Source organism: Lactuca saligna, chromosome 2, assembly GCF_052625555.1.
Source record: "Lactuca saligna cultivar CGN05327 chromosome 2, ASM5262555v1, whole genome shotgun sequence".
Lineage (NCBI taxonomy): Eukaryota > Viridiplantae > Streptophyta > Magnoliopsida > Asterales > Asteraceae > Lactuca > Lactuca saligna.
The window spans coordinates 115,125,395-115,147,128 of record NC_136418.1 but is presented as its reverse complement, the minus strand read 5'-3'; the positions used below and the strand labels follow the sequence as shown (position 1 = coordinate 115,147,128).

General features: G+C 34.2%; 1 non-coding gene across 1 annotated transcript; it reads right to left on the bottom strand.

Annotated features, from left to right (window-relative positions):
* Positions 1-10,051: 10,051 nt before the first annotated feature.
* Positions 10,052-10,157, bottom strand: LOC145033214 (small nucleolar RNA R71). The gene has a single exon (XR_013677449.1). It is a non-coding gene; the product is annotated as a small nucleolar RNA R71 (small nucleolar RNA).
* Between the last annotated feature and the right edge of the window lie 11,577 nt (positions 10,158-21,734).

Here is a 21,734-nt window from a genome sequence, read left to right as displayed (position 1 = left end):
CAACCGATTCGCTGAGTTCATCCTTGAACTCTTCGAGTTCATCTTCATCATATGAATGTGTCCAGTCTATGACTCGCCGAGTTATATGAACAACTTGTCGAGTCTATCTAGATGAGTTGGGAGATTGCCCCGGAGTCGCCGAGTTCATCCTTGAACTCATCGAGTGCGATGATCTTCAGGTCCACTATGAACCCAGATCGGCTATGTTCCTAACCGACTCAACTCATACCTGCTATTAGAAGGGTTTTGGGCAAAGCAACAGCCTGACTCGCCGAGTCTTATAAGTGACTCACCGAGTCACTCTATGTCCAAATCTATTCAGAATATTTCAGTCGAGCAAAAAGGATCCAGGACCTAGATCTAACCTTCTAGGGTCGTAATAACACGCAAAGGTACTGCCTTTACATCCATGCATGGCCCTTTTTGCTCAAAAGGCCAAAACAACCTCTTAAACTTTTCATAAAGAGTTCTAATGGCATAAAGCTTCCACCTTTATGCCTTAACTATCCACAATACTCTCAGATCTGAAAGGATCTTGCTTGGGGACGTCGAAATCCCACAAGAACCCATTAACGGACCAAAATCTTCATAAAAGGGACAATAAAGAGATCTATTAATTCAAAAGCCATGATGAAGAATTGATTACCAAGAAATGCAGCCACTGGAGTGTATCTTATGGATCTACTTCCTCCTTCTTGAACCTCCTACTTCCTTCTTATCCTTCTTCCTCTTGAAGATTACATATATCACACAAAGGTGGCTCAAACACTCACAAGGTGCACTAGGGTTTCGTGGGTGAGGGTTTGGGGTCTGGAGGCTGAAGATAAGTTTGAGCGAATGAGAATATGATGCTTAAATAGGGCACTAAGTCATGAAATTAGGGTTTCCCAACCCAGGCCAGACTCGCTGAGTCAGTCCCCCGACTTGCCAAGTCGGCCACTTAATCCGCAACAAGGAACTCGCTCCTACTCGTCGAGTTCCTCCCTGGACTCGACGACTAGACCTCTTGACTTGTGGGGTTCTTCCTTTCGTTTCTTGACCTTCTAAATTTCGGGTGTTACAACCACATCGTGGTGAATGGAGAATTCCTGATCAAATTGTAACTTGGCGGATATGAGATTTTGCTGAAGACCACGTTGCAGTGACGGTAGACCACTACGTGGTTAGCCAATGTCTAGTTTTATAAATAGAACGATTCCTCTCTCAAACCTAACGAATGCTAGAAGGTATTATCCACTTTTGGAGACACGAAACATGATGGGTTATGTGCATAACATCAATCCTATGGTTTATATGCGACCCTAATTGCTTTGATCTTTGTTTTTCTAAGTAAATATACAACATTGAATACCAAAGCAATAAACCCTAATTGACTAGCATACAAATCTGAAAATTACATATGATTAGGGTTAGAAAGTTTACCTTGATTGTTATGTAGCAATAACAATCACAAACCTCCTTGATCTTGACTTCTGAAAGCCTAGTGCCTGAAATGTTGCATCTATAATGGAGTCACAAACACCGTTAGTAATAAGATGACTTAGGAGAGGGAGGAGGAGGAGGCACAAAATTCGTCCATGGTCTCTCTTAGAAGGTTAGGGATGAAGTTGATGGCCTATAGGGTTCCTTTTATAATTTGGCTTTTAGGGTTATCAACTTGGAAACCTTAATCCAGTTGTTTAGTCCTTAAGTAGCCCAATGGATCCTTCCAGAAGGTGCTTTGGACGATTTCTATATGGACTCCCACATAGAATTCATCCATTGCTTCCTTAGGGATCTTAATCCCAACTCTATAACTATCTTATAATTACAATATCAGTCCCCTTAATTTAATTAATCTCTTTTGACCATAAAATTAATTCTAAATTAATTCTTGATCAATATTAATTAAATAATATGAATTCTCATTTAATATATTATTCATATAATATAGTAATAAATCATAATTAATCCTCTTTCTCCATAATTTATCCTATCAGTTGCTAAAGTGAACGCAATTCGAAAGGACCATGCTCATAATCGGATCAAGTAGATGCCAAAATAGTTATGGCCTTACACACCTAATCTAACAGTTTCCCACTTGGATAAGTGTAATAACTATTTTGCAAGTACGACTTCAGAACCTGATTAGCAATCGTAGCTTTCAAAAGTCACTTTGAACTTTGATCTTATCAGTAACACGTCCTTTAGATAAGGGATCGTATATTCCTCCATTCTAGATATCATATGAACTGAGACATGGATTTTAATCATACTCTCTATTCATGTGTTGTTTCCGATTTTTGATTTAAGACTACTGGCAAAAGACTACAATTGAACACATCAACTTAGTCCAGACTTTTCCAAGCGCTTAGGGTGTCATCACTAAATCATCGACAGGCCCACATATATCACTTTTATCCAATTTTTGGTAAAAGTAATGGATAATATTTGACTCAAATGCCCGCTTGTACTTACTCATCAACTCACACACAACAATATGTTTTATAAAACCAAGTTACTGGTGCGTTTACTATTGTGCAACCGACTTGTAAATTACAACTCACATGTATCGGTTTCAAGAATATAAGATATTATCGTCTCACTAATCACCCGTGATAAAAATCCATGAAGTGATTCAAGTGAGCGTGGGTTTAATCCAATACTCAAATCTTATTTCAGGAGCACTCATGAACACTGCAACAAACTTTTGCTATGTCTAAAACATTCTAGACAATCTACAGTCGGATTCATGACAATCTAGCATCAATACCTACTTCCAAAGTATTTATCGACTGTGGATGGCTTAAATAATCTTATTATTCGGGAAGTCAAAACATGCAAAGTGAAACACAAGAATAATACTAATCCTATATGGCCCCAAACTTTTGAGTATAAATAAAACACCTTTATTTAATCACCATATTGATTACTCATTATTCATTGTATAATGTTTCGGGTAATCAACTTATTACTTTAGTTATAACAACAATTCTCCCATGCTCCAAGCACGCACACTCTAGACATAGATTCTCGTTATCCAACTCCCAATATGGAAAAATTTCCATATTTTCCATACGACAACTCATTATTAATAAAATCATATCTAATCATATCATTACGGTCCATTCATTACTATACTTCCAACTGCCCACAAGTGACCAATCCTTAGCAAACCATAGATTGTCCTTGACATTTGTTTAATTATTTTAGTTGTATCCAGTTCTAGTCCTTTTCCCTCTTAATGCCCTAGGCGTTTGGAAATTTAGAACAGTCGAATATTACAACATATGCAATCTATCCTATACCAGAAGCGTATGGGACATGATTCATGAAAACGTGATACTTTACCAGTTTATTGCTATAATATTGTCATATATAGAATTCTTTTAAGTTGAATCTTTTCAACATAACATCTATATATGTCCTTTGACTAAATTTAATTAAGATTTTTCGATCCAATCTTTTAGATTTTTGAAATGAAGTATAATATTACCTCCCTTAATTATAGCAAAAAAACTTTACAACCCCTGCAACTTTGCAAAGCGAAGCCTTTTGTTTTTTATAATTAATATTGCTAGCTTGCAACACTTAAAACTAATAATCATTCTCCCACTTACATGATAATTATATACATACCAGCATAACATTTATGCTCCCACTAGCTTTGACATGTATTCAAAAATTAGCTGAACTTCTAGAAATCAATACTTATTGACATTCTTACCAAAGTTCATATTTCTGATATGTGATGCTTCGATAAGACTTTATCTAAGCTTCTTAATCTCATACACCTTTCCTTAGATAGCTCAAATTGAATGTCGAAACTAATTCAGAACTTATATCAATACGTCCTAAATGTATTAACTAATTGCCAAATCTCACAATTTGAACTATGAATAGGGATGCCATAATCATAATCGAATTTGAGAACGCAAATATCACAATTGCGATCTCCTTAAAATCTCTCTTAGTGAAATCGTTTCCTCACAATCATTTTCATGAAATAGAGAGAAACCTTATGACACTTCATTTTATGGTGTGTGTGCTCTTATCCATGTGAATTTGTCATAACCATAATCATAAGATAATGTTTATGAAAAATCCAAACTCTTATGGACAGAACTTGTTCATTCTTAATTTCTTGCCCTCAAGGGTCCCACCATTGCTTCCTAGTTATTAAGCAGCTCATCCATACATATCAATGAAATGTTAATGATTAAGGTGTTTTTGCCTTTATGTAATCAAATGAGAACTCATAGCACTCACATGCATGTCAACTCAACTGCAATGGCACAAAAACAAGAATGTGTCAACACGATAGGTTACAAACCTCAAGTCGTGTGCTAGTGTTTTACAATAGGTTAATCTTTATTAGTTCTTGATCCTTTTCAAGATCATTTAGACTCCCACTAACCTCTTGACATATAATATTCTCTTTTCAAGAAACATTCCTTGACAAACAAATATTCAAGAGTTAGTGTGGATTCTTATCAAGACAACACTTCATACAATTGGTCTTAGTCGGTCTTTGTCTTATCCAAGACATCACAACTTACCAATTTCAAATGTGCAGGAACAAGAGAACCTTTCTTACTCCACACTTGATGAGTGTTTAAAACTTACTGAAGACATGTCACTCAATATCATAATCTTGGAGTATGATTCTAAGACTTGATTTAACCACTTCAACAATTCCTGATTCCTCTTCTTAGCCATACTAGTGCACTAAGATTTACTTAGAGGATCAATTGTGATATGGTTTCATAATCAATGAGACGATCATAAAACATGATACTAAAGTACCCTCCCATCTTTTTAGATTGGAAAAACTTTTATCTTTCTGCCCAAATGATTCTTCTTTTCGTTCTTCCTTTCATTGAAACTTTTCAATGATTCAAAATTACACTTCATATTGTAAGCATAACCACATTTACTAGACTTTTAGTAAATCATGACGAATAATCTTATTGTTATTTGTGGTGGACTTGACCAATGCACAACATTGCGCACTATATCTCCTAGTCTTTCACTTGACTCACATACCTATGTGAACAAGGAATTAGTCTTAATTTCCTAAGTACAAAGATTTTCATACATCACATGACTCAAATCATATGATTCCAAGATTTTATCCAATCAAAAATTAGGCGACGGGAATCATTCCTTACTTAGAAAATTATAACACTACCATAAATAACATAACTAAGAATCAAATCCACTTAATATTGCTTATAATAGAAACACACAAGCATCAATTTTCACAAATGATATTGCAAGGATATATAAATAAGACAAAACTCAAAATTTATTATATTTATCAAAAAGTGCGGAAAACTTATCCTTACAACACAAAATGAAATGAAAACTATTCTGTTACATATTCCGAAGTAATCTATCAAAACTCTAAGTAGCAACTCAAAAATCCGATCATCAAATCACGTGATCGAAATTTATTTCTTCGCGATCAGACTCAGCTCACTTCTTCCTTTAAGCTTCCTTTCTTTTCTTCGATCCTACAACACATCGAAGTGCAATCTTATCACATCATGTATTAAAAATCTAAAATAGAAAACTTAATAGAGTTAGATTGTGGATTTTACCTGAAGCAGAGTCATACATCTTGACTCTCCCATCTCTTAGATCTCTCGGGTAGTCAGGGCAGCTTCGTAACCAATGCCCCTTCTCTTGGCAGTAGAAACATATGGACTCTTCTAGAATGGTACACGGGACTATCTCACAATCAACCTTTCTCTTTTTTAGACTTCCATTGTTGCCACTGCCCATAGAAGGTTGGGACGTTGATTTACCAGACAAATTTGCTTGAATAGTCTGCCAAATCATTGCTGATTCAACAATAATATGCAAATAGGTAAGATCAATGAGGGTCACGTCGTCGTCCATCATATAATACACTCTAATGAGCTCACTATATGAGTCAAGAAGTGATTGAACAACCCAGTCAACAACCAACTTCTTTGAGGCATCGACACCTAACATCCTCAACCTGTCAATGTGTAACTTCATCTCTAAAACGTGTGCATACACAAAATTTTCATCTTCGTGTCTTATTACCAATAGGGATTGAGTAACTTTGAACTTTTCAAGTCTCCAAACATGTGGGTCAGGGAGAATTATTAGAGGAGGTGGAGGAAGTGAAGCATGATTTCCATTTCCACAATTCAATCGTGGAACATCATTTTCATATGGAAAACTTTTTCCAAAGGATTTGGGAAGATCATAGTTGATAGACTTTGACATCTACAAAATGGGAGACATTCAAGTTAGTTGATCGAGTCCTTAATAAAATACCCAAATGAGATATTAAGTCTAGGACCCACCACAATATTCTATAACTTGGAAGGGGGATGTCGTAATCTAGTTGCAGGACATTTGAAGGTAGTTAAATGACGATTTACGAATTTCCACCATGATAAATGAAAATTGAAAATTAGGTTTTAAATGAACTGAAACTCCTAGATACTTTGAGATTCATTGAAATTTTCAATGGCATGTTTCAATAGCACTTCATGTTTGCGACTGGGATGTCGAGGATCCCAAACAAGATCTGGATAACCATGCAAATTAGCTTGGTACTCTCGAAGACATATATCACCTAATCAATATGCCAGTTAACCACACACGCTCCATTGATTTATGATAATCTACGAGCTACCCATTTCCATCATTTATTGGTCCCACATTAGCGTGCTGGTTAACCAAACACGCTCCACTAACGACCAACAAGGTGCAGTGTACGATTTCATTGATTAGCACCAACTCCACATTTTCCCTAAAGTAACTAAGATTTGGGAATTTGTAAATGTGTTCAGTTACTTTGTATTTCATTATACTTATAATGATAGGATGTGTCCTATCCTACGCGTTCGGCTAACAACCCTCCACTAGTCAAGGGTGTGGTGGGTAAGAGGGAATACCCAATGGTGGTCATTTTACAGGCCGCTTCCTTAAACACCTTTATAGACCAGCTTCGTGAATGAGGCCTACTAACGGTAAGACTTACATTTACTTATACATATACATACATACATACATACATACATACATACATATATATATATATATATATATATATATATATATATTAAACTTTTAATTCTATATAGTATAAGGGTGTATTTTATACTTTTAAAATACTAGGTGGTTTAATCTATTAATAAATTAGACTTTTAATTTGATTAAAATTAAACCATATACTTATGGATTTATTAATTATCTCTTTTAATTAAACACTTAATTAAGTTAATAAAACCATAAGGGTGTAGTTTGAAATTTTCAAAATACTAGGGTTTTAGAATTTAATATTTCAAAATTAATACCTATTAATTAAATTTTAAATTCCAAAACTTGAGGACAAATTTTGAAACGTTTCAAAACATTAGAGTTTAACTATTTAAATTTCAAAAACTAAAACTTTTAAGTTCAAATTTAAACTATAAAACCTAAAGGGTGTAAATTGAAAGTTTTCAAACTTACTAGGTCAAATATTTGACTCATAATAATCCTATATTATCCATATTTAACCAAATCCGTTAATTTTGATAAGGATAATCATTCCAAACAAAAAAATCGATTTTAGGCAAGAAAAACGAGTTTTGGTAATTATCCTTAACAAAATCTGCTCAAAAAAATCAAAAATCCCAGCAACAGACCCTTCAACTCGTCGATTCCACTATGGAACTCGTCGAATAGGACCTACTCGTCGAGTCCATACATGGACTTGGTGAGTCAGCCAATAAGAAGGCAAAAAAAATCAATTTTCATGAATTTTAGCGATTCACTTTTGCATCTATTCACTAGAAAAATGACCTAGATGATATCACTAATGGGTTATGTGCATAACATCAATCCTATGGTGTACATGCGACCCTAATTGCTTTGATTTAGGTTTTTCTAAGTAAACATACAACATTGAATAACAAAAAATTAAACCCTAGTTGACTAGCACGCAAATCTTAAAATTACATATGATTACGGTTAGAAAGTTTACCTTGATTGTTATGTAACAACAACAATCACAAACCTCCTTGATCTTTACTTCTGAAAGCCTAGTGACTCAAATGTTGCACCTCTAATGGAGTCACAAACACCATTAGCAATAAGATGACTTAGGAGAGGGAGGAGGATGCACAAAATTCATCCAAGGGATCTCTTAGGAGGTTAGGGACGAATTTTGGTGGCCTAGAGGGCTCCTTTTATAGTTAGGCTTCTAGGGTTATCAACTTGGAAAACTTAATCCAGTTGTGTAGCCCTTAAGCAGCCAAATGAATCCTTCTAGAAGGCCCTTTGGACGATTTCTATATGGACTCCCATATAGAATTTATCCATTGCTTCCTTATGGATCCTTTTTATCCATAATTCATCCTATTAGTTGCTAAGGTGAAGGCAACCTAAAAGGACCATGCTCATAATCGGGTCGAGTACATACAAAAATAGTGATGGTCTTAAACACCTAATCCAACAAAACATTCTTTGGAGGTTCTGGAACGTAGAGATCAATTGAAGGCTTGATTTTGAAGAAATCTAAAGGAAACATCACTCTTAATTACTTTTTTTTTAATCTTATTTAGCAAAGTATTTTTCGTTTGTATGTGTTTTTTACAGTGGTTATGGGCTAAAAACCATAGCTTTCATCTAGATTAGATGATCTTGCATACTATGTTTTGATTAAGTGGATTTAGATTGTTGCTAGTTGCCTATTTTCTATGATATCTTGATAAATACCCTTTTGTGTTAATGATAACTACTACTGTTTATTGTTGAGTTTTTTTTGAATTTGATGATCATTCTTATATGGTAAACTTGAATCTTATGAATTTGTGACCATCAAAGTTGTACGACTAGTGTTTTGATCATAAACCTAGGGTGAAACAGAAGAGTAGGTAAATTAATATGGAAGCTAATATGTGATGATCATTCATGTATTGAACTCATGTTATTATCCATTAATGTCAATAATTATTTCAAGTCTAGCTTAACTTAAACTTAATAATAGTAATCTAATTTGTTTATCCAAATGATCAATGTATGAGTGAATTAGTTTTACTAAAGGATTATTCTTTTGATCAAAAAGTTTAATCAACTTAGGAATCAGTAAGCAACAAACAACTCAATCTATTACACCTTCCACCAAAATCAACCTTGAGAGGAAGTGAATCGAATCTAAGCCTAAGTCTCTTTAAAATCTTAGTTAAATCGTTTATGTGTTTAATTTGCTTCTTTGATAAGCAGTGTTTAAGTTTCTAGACTTGCAAAACTAGAAAACCCCCTATTTTATTAATTGTTTAAAATTTATTAACATCTAGTGGTAATTTACATGTTATTTTGGTTCCATGTGTTTGATACCCTTCTTACTTGAACTATCACGCTATTTGTTTAAGTACACTACCTATTGCATATTAGTTAGTCTAGATTAGTAGGTTTATTACTTTGTACATAAATACATATCAAGTTGTTGGCACCGTTTCCGGAGAACGATTCAAATTTTAGTTAAGTATTATCTGCTATTTGTTTTCGATCCTTAGTGTGAGATTTATTTTACATAAATTTTAAATTTTTGTCAGTTTTTAGATTTTTTTTTGTTTATTACAATACAATGACGTGGTGCATGTTCTGATGGTTTTCGTTTTATAATTTTTTGCATGTTTGTTTTCTGCTTTATTACAAGATGGAGGATATCACACGGACGACTATGGGAGCGTACAAGAAGCAATTGCACAATGATTAATGGCCAGGACTTGCCCCACCAGACATCCCAGCTGAAACCAAATAGGAGCTCAAGGGCCACAATCTTGGGATACTCAAGGACACTCTATTTTCCGGAAATGATTATGAAGACACGTTTATGCACATAGATAAGGTGAATGAAATTGAAAATTACTTCAATGTTCCTAATGTCTTGCGAGAAGTAGTATTATTAAGAATGTTCCCAATAACCTTCACAAGAGATGCAAATAAATAACTAAAGTGCCTTGCACCTAGAACAATTACATCTTGGACAAATCTACGCGAAGCTTTCATTGAGTAGTATAATCCACCATAAAAAATATACATGCTCAAGAAGAAGATAGAAATTTCCAACAAAATGATGGTGAGTCCTTGCTTGAAGCTTGGGAGAGGTATAAGGGATTGTTAAGGAATTTTCCCCAACACGATTAATTATACAACATGAAGATAGCTATCTTCTACGATGGGGTGAATGTTACAAAGAGACAATTCCTTGACTCTCAAGGAACAATGCCATGGAAAGAAACGACTATGATTAAGGAGTTGATTGAATAATTCACGAAACATTCACATGAATATCATACCCTACATAAAGATGTTACTAGTGGAAAGGGGAATTTGGAAGGAGGAAATGAGCATATAGCAGTGGTTATGGCAAAACTGGAGGCGATGGACTAAATAATGATGAAGATAGATTAGTCCATCCATGAAATTTGGGTTGGATATGATAATTGTGGTGGTCCTCACTAAATAGAGGAGTAACCTTGACGAGGAAGGGAATTGGAAGGTTCAAGCTGGCCATTCTAATGGAGATAGGTATGATGGATATTGGAAGAAACCCAAGAAGAATGACTTTGAAGCCATGCTTGATGGTTTCGCAGTTGTAACGGAGAAGAGACACGATGAGTCTAATGTTGTCATTTGGAATCAGCAAGCCTCTATTCTAAATATTAAGCAACAACTCAGCCAACTCTCAAGGAAATTCTATGAAGGTTTATCGGGCACACTTCCGAGCAACACTCCTTCAGAACCTATCTCTAACCATAATTTATATGATGCACAAGAACCAAAAAATAACAATTAAAAAAATCCCTACGAAGACCAAACACGACGTGGTAAATAACCCACCACGATATGGCCAACTGTTGAAGACAATAAAACTCCTATAGTCAAGTCATAGCAGCCACTATTGCCACTCCCGAACTGAGCCATGCAAGAAAATCAAGCCGAAGACTATAAGAAGTTCCTGGAGCATATAAAATCCCTAGAGATCAACATTCTATTCGTCGAAGTAGTAGCTCAAATGCCAAATTACGCAAAAATTTTGAAGGATCTTCTCACTAATAGAAAGAAGATGGAAGAGGCAGCAATTGTGATCTTTAATGAGATTTGCTATGTTGAACAAGTTACCTAAGAAGATGGGGATCCAAGAAGTTTAACACTCCCATGCCAATTTGAAAATTCAGCCACAAGCATCGCTCTTGCCGATTTGGGAGCTAGTGTCAATCTCATGCCTTACTCGTTTCTCAAGAAACTAGATCTTCCAGAGCCAAGGACAATTCGAATGGCAATCCACCTTGCTAACAAGATAGTAACTTTTCCAAGAGGCATATGTCAGGACTTATTAGTTAAATCAAAAATTTTGTTTTTCCCACAAATTTTGTCGTTTTAGATATGGAAGAAGACAACCAAGTTCCGATCAGTCTTGTAAGGCCTTTCCTAAGCCCTACACATTCTTTAATGGATATACGAGAGTAAAAACTCACCCTCAGAGTTGGAGAAGATACTATTACTTTTGGGGTAGATCGAGATATGAAAACATTCAAATATAACCAATGACACGGATTTCTCGGTGGATATCTTCGATGAAGACTTGGAAAAAGAAATGAGTGGGTGGAAGGATAACAATTCTGAGGGGTGCATTTTTTTGAAAGAGAGTGATTTTGATGATAAACAAGACTTAGAATAGTTGGAAAAGATTATAAAAGAGGGAGAATTTAAAGAACTCAAAACCCCAACAGAAGACCAACCATGGTATGGCAATACCTCTGTCACGATGTGGTCCAATCCAAATCCGCAATCAGGCGATCTCTTTGAGAATACCAAGTGGAAGGTAGAAGACCACGTTGTGTTGACTGATCAAAACCCAAAAGTGGAATTGAAGACCTTTCCCGAACATCTGGAATACACATTTTTAGAGGAAAATGAGCAGAAGCCTATTATTATAGCAGCAAATCTTGAGCCTGAAGAGAAGAAGAGTTTTGTGGAAGTATTAAGAAAATGCAAAAACGCCATTGCTTGGAAGATAATTGACATAAAAGGAACTATCCCTTCATATTCCTCACAAAAAGCCAACCTTCAAAAAGGGTCCAAACCAGTTTTGCAACCGCAGAGATAATTAAATCCAAAAATACAAGAAGTGGTAAAGAAAGAAGTGATGAAATTATTAGAAGCTGGTATCTTATATTCCATTTCCAATAGTCCAAGGGTTAGCCCAATTCATGTGGTACCAAAGAAGGCTGGCATTATGGTGGTAGTGAAGGAAAGGACAAACTTATTCCAACACGAATGATAACCAGTTGGCGAGGATGCATCAATTATCGAAAGTTAAACAACGCCACTTGCAATAACCACTTACCTCTACCATTTATCGATCAAATGCGCGTGTGTTTATCTGGTCATCGTTATTATTTTTTAGATCATTTTCATGGTATATCTATATTCTCATCGATCCATGTGACCAATAGAAGACAACATTTACATGTCCAAGACGGACCTTTTTCTATCATCGAATGCCATTTGGACTTTGCAATGCATCGACAACATTTCAAATATACTTGACCATAATCTTTCATGACATGGTGGAGAAGTTCAGGGAAGTTTTCATGGATGAATTTTCTAGTTTTTTTCATCTTTTAAGGATTGTTTGGAAAACCTTGACTTAATGCTTGCTAGGTGTGAGAAGACCAATTTAGTCTTGAACTGTTGGTGAATGAAGGCATAGTATTAGGGAACAAGGTTTCCAAAGAAGGGAGTAAGGTGGATCATGCAAAGTTCGACACCATTGCTACATTACCAACTCTATCTAATGTGAAAAGTGTTCAAAGTTTTTTGGATCGTGCAGGATTTTACTGTCACTTTATAAAGGATTTTTCAAAAATCACATGACCATTGACCCAATTGCTTCTAAAAGACGTTGTTTTTAATTTTTCTAAAGACTGTTTGGAAGCTTTTGAATGTTCAAAGGAGAAACTGACTCACATCCCTATCATGGTTGCCCAAAATTGGAGCCTACCTTTCAAGCTTATGTACGATGCTCACGATTTTACTTTAGGAGCTGTTTTGGGCCAACGAGTTGATAAGAACTTTCAACCCATTTATTATGCAAGCAAAATCCTTAATCCGGCCCAATAAAATTATGCAACTACAGAAAAAGAGTTGTTGGACATAGTTTAAACTTTTTTCAAATTCCGTACCTAACTAATTTTGTCCTAAATGATTGTTTTCACTGACCCTTCTGCTCTTAAGTATTTGTTTAATAACCAGGATGTGAAGCCAAGATTGATTCGATTGATATTTTTACTTCAAGAATTTGACATCAAGATCAAGGAAAAAAAGGAAAAAAGGTGGTTGAACATCTTTCAAGCTTAGAGAATTTGAAGCTTAAAGAGTTAAAGAAGGCAAAATTGATGATAACTTCCCCGAATAGTATTTCATGGTGATAACGGGTGAAGATCCATGGCATGCGGATATTTTCAACTACATTGCAAAAAGATATCTACTAAAAGGATTAACTCACCAACAAACAAAGAAGATCTTCTCAAAAATCAAATATTATTTTTGGGATGAGCATTACCTATTTAGAAGTTGTGCGGATGGGATTATAAGATGATGCGTATTCGGAAGTAAAGCAAGAGGCATTCACCAACATTGTAATACTACATCATGGGGACCAATCCATGACAAAGAAGATATTTTATCCATGATTTTATTGGCTCACGATCTTCAAAGATGCTACCACTTTTGTCGAGGAATGCGACTCTTGCCAATGTTTGGTTAACATTTCTTTACCCAATGAAATGCCTCAAAACATCATTCAAGTTTGTGAGGTATTTAATATTTGGGGGATTGATTTTATGGGACCATTTCTGGCTTCAAAAGGTAAGAAGTGCATACTAGTAGCGGTAGATTATGCGTCAAAGTGGTCAAAAGCGCTAGTTTTGCCCACTAATGACGCACCTATTGTCGTTAAATTTATTAAAAATTTATTCTCTCATTTTGGAATGCTTAAAGTATTTATTAGTGATTAGGGAACCCACTTTTGCAATGAACAATTTGCAAAGGTGTTATAAAAATATGGTTTCCACCATAGGTTTGCAACACCTTATCATCCACAAACAAGTGGGCAAACCGAAATAACAAATCGGTCTTTTTAAAAGGATATTAGAAAGGTCAATAGGAAGTAATAGAATTGTATGGTCCGATAAGCTTGATGATGCATTGTGGGTGTTTGAACTGTTTATAAACTCTATCCGGTAGTACGTCTTAAAGGCTAGTTTTTGGTTAAAATTGTCATTTATCGATCATAATCAAACACGAGAAAACTTGGGCTTTAAAAACTTGTAACTTTGAATTATCCGAATTGCATACTAACCGTTTGATGCAGATGAATGCCTTAGAGGAATTGATAAATGAAGCGTATACTAACTCCTTGATTTATAAAGACAAAACAAAGAAATGGCATCATGTAGGTTAAGAGGCAATAAAACTTTTGAGCCCAGTCAAAAGGTCCTACTCTTTAATTCAAGGATTAAGCTCTTTTTGGGTAAATTAAAGAAACGTTGGTACGACCCATTTGTGGTGAAAGAAACCTTTCCACATGGAGAAATAGAGATGTATAAGGGTGATAGAACAACGTTTAAAGTGAATGGGGATCATGTGAAGCATTATGAAGAACGAATGCCAAGGCAATATATTGAAGGAGAGGATGTGGTTTTTGAGGCAACCGATGCAACGTAGGGTGGGAAGGAGTCCAGCTCACGATTCCTTAAAAAGAAGCGCTTGCGGGACGCAACCCAGGATTTAAGTTTGAATTTTCTTTCCTTTTTCTTTAAACTTTCATTTCATTTTGTTTTGTTTTGTTCTAGTGTGTGTTTTAAGAAGGATTTTTCACTCTTTACTTATTGCTAATAAATTTTGTTGTGAGGGAAAGAAACGCACAAGTGTAAGGTGTGGTGTTTTTAATTGGAAAATTTTATTTTTAAAAGGTGCATTGTACACCACCACGGCATAGATGGGTTGTTCCCGTGATGTGGTGGTGGAAACGGGCCTGATTGCTGCGAGGATTTAAAACACCATGACATGGTGTCTCCCACCATGACGTGGTGCAGGTTTTTACGTAGATATATGATTTAACCCTAAACATCAAAAAGTTAAACCATTTTCCACCTAAACACTCCAAACACGTCGATGTTTTGCTCTTCTCGACTCCTTTCTCCAAAATCTTTGATTTTCAACGTTTTCCATCAACAAAGGTACCTTATTTTTACTCCTAATCGATGAATTTAGTGTTATACTGTTGATTTGGGGGGAGAAACAAGAAAATGTAGTTTGGTTGAATTTAGTGACATTCGGTTATCTATTCATAGACTTATCCACTGCATTATCATCTTTACCATCAACCAAAGGAAGGATGGGATAAGGTTCCAAGCCTTGATGTATGTTTCCCTTGGAGTATTATTACACGAAATGCCTTTTGCAACCTCCCACATTGTGTGGCAGATTTCTTTGCATTTAGGATAGGGACAGATAAGGAAGGAGCACCAGTTTGTGGAGGAATGTTGATAAAAAAGTTGGCCCGATCTTATGGTATTTTTGAGTTGAGGGAGGCTAGCTTTTTTACTGTGGAAAATACCCTCCCTTTCAACCATCTTTTACTCAAGAGGGCACATGTGGTAATTGACAATGGAGGTCATAACTACTCCATTCCCCAAGATTATCTAGTAGAGGATCATGCGGGTAAGCAAGTTAGAAGAAGGCTAGATGATATAGAGGACGGGCCACCAATTATTTCTAAGGAGGATGCGCTATCCATGGACACATACAATGTTAATATGAGGAGGTATGAGGATAATTTTGGTCGGGTATGAACTACATGGGGATGCACATGGACCTCATGATGCAACATATGGCTATTGATCGACCGATCGGGTACCCCACATCTTACAAGTATATCGTGACTTTGGATAAGTTGTGGGTGGAACACCGAGGAGGTTCCGGTGGCAGTGGAGGAGGAGACGGAAACGAGGAGTGATTATCCGTTGTTTTTATTTTATGTTTTGGTGTGGTTTAAAGACAATTTATTTATTTTTATGTTTAGATGTGTAGGATTTAATGTAATTTAGGACTTAAGTAATTTAGTATTTTCATAATTTTTATTTCGTGTGTTTGTTTTCCTTGTTATTACTTGTTTGTTTTTTTGTTTCAAAGAGGCATAGTTAGTTGATGATAGGATGAGATAAATAACTTCTGAGATAGCGTGACAAGAGCTTAAGTGAGGTATGAAACTCGCAACTTGAAAGAAAAAGATTTTGAGTGAAGGTAAAAGTGGATTTGTTGTGCGAAGAGTGCGTTATGACCCGTGGCACGATTAGTAAATTATACAAAATGAAAAGGAAGAACATTTACATCATAATAGAGGGGTTTACCACCTTGGTATTAACTTTTCTTGACAAAAAATTCAACTTGGAAAAAGACATATAAGTCTGAAACACAACCACGACGTGGCCACAAATTACAATGCTGTGGTGTTGAGCATATTCGAGATCAGACTCCAGATTTTTGATGACCATGGTGTATTCATATTTTATCACGACATGGTGATTTCATCTTTACCATTTTTGGTCACTTGTTTCGCACTATTTGAAGTCCGTTATTCTTGGCGTATTGAAGTCCATTCCAGTAGCAGGCCAAAGTACTATTTTTCCAGCTATCTCAAGAGATGTAAACCACACAAGATTCAATTTCGACCTCACCTCTTCTATTCTAGGGGAGTCTATTCCAATTTTCCTTTCTACTTTTATGTTCTTTGATTGTTAAAGAATGCATTGAAGACTGCATGAATTAAGTGTGGGGTAGGGGGTTGAACAAAGGAAGAATAAGCATTTTGAAAAAATTATATTATGAAAAAAAGATTGGGATTACAACTTTTTAGAGAGACTTGAAACAATGGTCTAATAATTGAATCTAGTTAAAAACATTATTGTGTTGAGACCTTGGTTGCTAGTGTTGTGTGGGACGATCCCATGCGAGCTTTGATGCTTAATTGAGCCAACATATGTTCTAATGTATTTGTGGATTCGCTGTCCTAGAGAAATCATGGGATAAAAACATGAAATTGCTTAGTTTGAGGGTCATAATACATTTAGCATCATGTACCAAAATTATATCTTGGAGAGCTTAAGTACTCATTGCACTCTAGACTAATGTTTTTAACTAATAATGATTGAGGATTAAGTTCCCTTTCTTAAGCATATATTTTTCTTTAGGTTTTATTTTTCTGAGAAAAAAAAGTGAGCTATGAAGAGAGAGAGAGAGAGAGAGAGAGAGAGAGAGAGAGAAATATTGAGTGAATAAAAGCTTACAAAGTCTAAAGATTGAAGATATTGAAGAAGAAAGTCAAATTGCAAGAAATCAATTGAGTTCTTTATTTTATTGTAATTTTTGTGTCTAGGTTATTTTTCTATATGTGTGCTTGGGAGCTTAATCCAAAATTACCATGAGGTTAAGAAAGATTTTTGAGGTTATATTCGGAGGGATGCATAAAATGAATGTTGTTCAAAATAAGTGGGGGAATGATTATGAGGATCGTAAGTATTTAGGATTGGGTAAGTTCTTAGGAAAAATTAGGCACAAATATATGCATTGGAATCTTGATGTAATGGATGAGCTCAAAATGGATTTGTCTTGTGCGATGTTGATAACTGGGGTTTTGATGTAATGCTAATAAAAATCAGTTTGGCTCAGGGACAAGCAAAAGTCAAGTGTAATATATTTTTTGATATGTGCATATTTAGTTATATAATCAATGCATTATTTTAATACTTTTTGCTACATTTATTCTCATTAAAAAACAAAAGGTACTTAATTTGTTTAAAATATGTTTTGTAGCAGTGAAGACATGCTTGGAATCAAAAGGAAGCTATTATGAAGTTGGAAGTAGGAAAACCGGATCAAAGTAAAAGAAGTCTTGAAACTGGAAGACCACGACTTGGAGATCACCACCATGCCATAGTGAATGGACAATTCCTGATCAAGTTGTAACTTGGTGGATATGCGATTTTTATTAAGACTGCGTCGCAGTGACGATAGACCACGACATGGTGAGCCATTTCTAGTTTTATAAATAGAATGATTCCTCTCTCAACCCTAACGAATGCTAGAAGCTATTATCAAATTTTGGAGGCTAGAAACATTCTTTGGAGGTTCTGGAATGCAGAGATCAATTGAAGGCTTGATTTTGAAGAGATCTAAATGCAACATCACTCTTAATTACTTATTTACTTTTTTTTTAATCTTTTTTACAAAAGTATATTTCGTTTTTATGTGGTTTTTATGGTGGTTATGGGCTAAAAACCCTAACTTTCATTTAGAGTATATGATCTAGCATACTATGTGTTGATTAAGTGGATTTAGATTGTAGCTAGTTGCCTTTTTTTCTATGATATGTTGATAAAGACCCTTTTATGTTAATGATAATTACTTCTTCTATTTATTTTTGACTTTTTGTGAATTGGATAATCATTCTTATTTGGTAAATTTGAATGTTAAGAATTTGTGACCATCAAAGTTATAGGACTAGTGTTTTGATCATAAACCGGAGGTGAAATAGAAGAGTAGGTAAACTAATGTGGAAGTTAATATGTTATGATCATTCATCTATTGAATTGATGTTATTATCCATTAATATCAATCATTATTTCAAATTTAGCTTAACTTGAACTTAATACTAGTAATCTAATTTGTTTGTCCACCTAATATATGTATGAATGGATTAGTTTTACTAAAGGATTATTCTTTTTATCATAAATTCTAATCAACTTAGTAATCGGTAAGCAAAAAACTACTCAATCCATTGCACCTTCTACTAAATCAACCATATGTGCATGTGAATCGAATCTAAGTGAAAGTTTCTTTAAATTCTTGGTTAAATCAATTATTTGTTTAATTTGCTTCTTTGATAAGTAGTGTTGAAGTTTGCAAAATTTCAAAACTAGAAAAAACCCCCCTCTTTTATTAATTGTTTAAAATTAGTTAACATTTAATAGTAATTTAACTCTTATTTTTCTCCCTTAGGTTCGATACCTTACTTACCTGAACTATCCTGCTATTCGATTAGGTACACTGCCAATTGCATATTAGTTAGTCCAGATTAGTAGGCTTATTACATAGTACATAAAATGTGTACCAACTTAACCACTTGAGACTATAATCCCAACCTTGAGCTTTTACTCTTGGTTTTGGGCTTAATTGTAGTCTTAACGGTTTAAGTGTGATAACCTCTACAACACATGCTGCCTTGATGTTCTTTTTGCAAGCAAGTTTTGCCTTGGAAAGTGGAAGCTTGGAGACCTTATTTGAAGTGTCCCTTAAGTCCTTAGGAGTTACTTAGTAATTATTGTGTTGGCTCACAAAAATTACTACTAGAGAATGGCTTGGTTTATACATTTTTATTGCATGCTTATGATGTTTATTATATGTTGTTATGTGTTATGTTTTATATATGAAAATGGTTTTTACATGTTAAATAACATTTTATCATAAATAACATCACTTGGAGTTTGAGAAATAAATACTTAAAAGATAACGTAACATATTTATAAATGACTTTTTTTTTATTAAAGCTTTTTAAAACGTTTAAAATTGAGTTTTTATTAAAAATAGTTTTTATTGTAAAACTTTGAATAGCCAACTTTAAAATATTTAAAATGGTTTGAAGTGTGTTTTAAACTATATATAAACCCAATATCTTTTATAATAAACAATAGTTTATTAAAAGGATTAAAAATCGGTTTATAGCGTTATAACGTCACACAATAATACTAGGTATTATTTTTTTTTGTTAAATCTTAATATATGATATCGGTTTTTAAAATTTAATGCATTGTATTGATATTATGTTTTATGCATTTTATAACATAATTATCATCACTTAGTTTTGGTTTACCAAAATATGATTATTTTTATCAAAAGATGTATAAATTGAGCTTATATATAAAATGAGTTTTATTCTACAACTCATAAGTTCATATGTTTTTTATTCATAAAATGAGATTTAAATTATGATTTTGAAACTCATCCAAAACTTCAAATCCTAACTATAAAATCAAATTTTATTTAAAGACTATAGTCGGTTCTTAAAGTTCTCTACGACTAAACCTAAATATCAAATTTTAATTTATAATTGGTCACGGCTAACGGCTAATAAAATGAAATTTTGTTTAGAAACTAAAGAACCTCATTCAATAGATATTACTTTTACAAAAGGTACATGAATTGTTGGATGCATTCAATATTCATGAGACCGTGTTTTTATAACTATATTTTAAAACATATATAAAACCTTTTCTTAAACATGCAAGTCAATTTTGTCTTTTTGAAGAAAACTCGTGCATCGTTTGTATGGTTTTGGTGCCACAGGGTCACCTTATCATTAGGATTTTGTCTTATGATGTTGGAGGTGAATTTGTGTTTGCTAGTGTCAAATGGATCACCTACTCACTAGCTAGTTACAATGCTACAAGTAGTTTCATGTAGGAAAATTTGATCGGGAATCTTTTATGATAAAGATCACCTAAGCACGAGAGACCCAATACATAGATAAGATCAAGCATGGCATGTTAAACAATAGTTTATTAGGATCCTATTATCTTGGAATTATATATTTTATGCAATTGGTAATCGTTGCCCACCGAGTTTGATTAAGTGGATGGGATAAAGGTCACATAATCATTTCCTTGTTTCATTAATTAGATCCTAGACTTTAATAAATTAATGTTTTAGAAACAATCAAATGGTATTAACTTTTAAAGACTTAATATTGATAATACTAAATGAAATTTTGTATATTAATATAATACTCTTACACCCATATAAAACATATCGCTTGTTGAGTTCCAAGAGATAGTAACATTTGATTGTTCTAACTTCTATAATTGGTATGATGCCTTGAGATTTTTCCTCAAGGATAAAAAAATTATATATATTGAAATATCCCATTCCTAAACAACCTCTACCAACTTGTCAGTCTAATCATGTTGCTTTATCGAAGAATTATTGTGATGATGTTGATTTGTCTACATCATACTAGAATAAAGACCCTTGATCTGAAGAAGGTCTTGGATAATTATGATGTATACCATATGTTTCATCAAGTAAAGCAAATACTCATTCCGAACAATATACCTTCTTCAAAGTTGTTCAATCATTGGATAAAAGAAAGGTGCAAGAGAATGTGTATTCTAAGAGACCTACAGTTCAGTTAAGGGAAACACAACCTAAACCCAATAAATCAAGAAAAGGCCAAAATAATCAGTGTTGTTTCTATTGTAGAGAAACTAGACACTAAAAGAGGAACTGATACTCTTATCTCACTGTGTTGAGAACGTCTGGCATGGCCATCACTTCAGGTATCTATATGCTAGAACTATTTATTATTCCACTATTCACTTTAGTATTTAATACTACATGTCACACTAATATTTAATATTATGTGTAGATGTATTGGAAGAAATAAGCAACATATTATAGACGAATGGTATTCCATGTTATAAACATGATATTGTTGTTATTGATACAATTGGAATCTTTTACCAAATAGTATGCTTACAAACAGTAGATGTTTTGTACCTATTGTAAATAGGGACATGTAACAGTTGCAAAATTTTGAATAAATCTATATTTACTTATCTTTAATGGGTGTTTACATTCATTTTTCTGAAACGAGGTAT